Source organism: Dysidea avara, chromosome 5 (genome assembly GCF_963678975.1).
Source record: "Dysidea avara chromosome 5, odDysAvar1.4, whole genome shotgun sequence".
Classification (NCBI taxonomy): Eukaryota; Metazoa; Porifera; class Demospongiae; order Dictyoceratida; family Dysideidae; genus Dysidea; species Dysidea avara.
The window spans coordinates 25,235,824-25,237,248 of NC_089276.1; positions in this window are offsets into that span (position 1 = coordinate 25,235,824).

Here is a 1,425-nt window from a genome sequence, read left to right on the forward strand (position 1 = left end):
CCAGCCTGGTGGACATTTGGTCTGAGCACACAAGACTACAAATAGCTATATATTTGTGAAAGAGAATCACATTAGAGGAAGTGTTTATTTTATGAAGAAACATGCATTAAAGATTATACCCATGCGGCCATGCAGTGGTATATTATGTGGCATGGAGAATCCGTACTAAAGGAGTACAATGATTTACAGTTTATCATCACCACCCATATGGTAATACCACTGTGACTTTCATGAATCATATGTAACATGGGATTCAATTAGACAACAGTTCATCTAGGTCACCAGTTACAGTTCAATAATATAAAATTTTTAGGGTGTCTGGGGATGCAATTCTCGTCATAACATAATATTTATGCCTTGCCAGCTAGGTATATATCCTGCTACCTGTTATCAGCTGTCTATGACCTTGTATTGTAAATTTTCTAGAATGCATTGTCAAACTATAATTATGACAAATAGTATACTACTACACAAATACTATGTCTAGCATAAAGTATGTTTTCTTGAGCCATGTAGTATTGTATTGTATGGACATGTGGATATAGATCTGCTACATGCATGCCAATACATTACATCATCGTAATTGGTAGACTGAAGCTCCCACTTAGGATTCTTAATATACGAGCACTTAGTTTTGAATATCAAGATGCTCTAATACAGCAGTCATATGGCTAGTATAATATATTTTAAAATAACTTACAGCTACATAATATAGATTATTATTAAACGTTTAATTAGTAATTCACTTGACCAGCCAGTATCTCACAGAGAGTCTGGTTTCATGTAGAAGATGATGAGTGGTAACTACCTATAGGCGGGACTATAGAGCAAATTCTAGATCTATTCTTGTATTGAGAGTGAATGATTATGCACGTTCAACCTATGCAACATGACAAGTTTCAAACTTTATTATGAGACATTACTTTCCTCATTATGATTTTGAATTGTAAACTGTGAACCAACTTTCCCTGACCTAATTACTACATATGCATGTATAAGAACCTCTAGAAATGATGAACAATTTAGAGTGAGTAGAAAGACTTATGGAATAATCATTCATGTGATTATTTTTGTTTGAACCTCTTGCAATTCCATTGCTAAACAGACAAATATATAATAGATGAATTTCATAATAAGGCATGAATTAAGTATAGCTATATGTAGGTTTGAATGAGCTAATTAAGCAACCTCTCCAATTTTAAGGATAGCGTACTGATGTAGGTCATGAAATATGACATTTTCCCTCTGAAAGGGCAACAATTGCCCCTTCTGGACAATCGCATACAGAAATGTCATATCTCATGATCTACATATGCTATCTGTGAAGAGGTTGCTTTTGACTCACACCTATACAAATGATGTAAAATTGAGATGATTTTTTTTTGAATTTATGTGGTTTTTCTCATACATTATAATTTAAACATT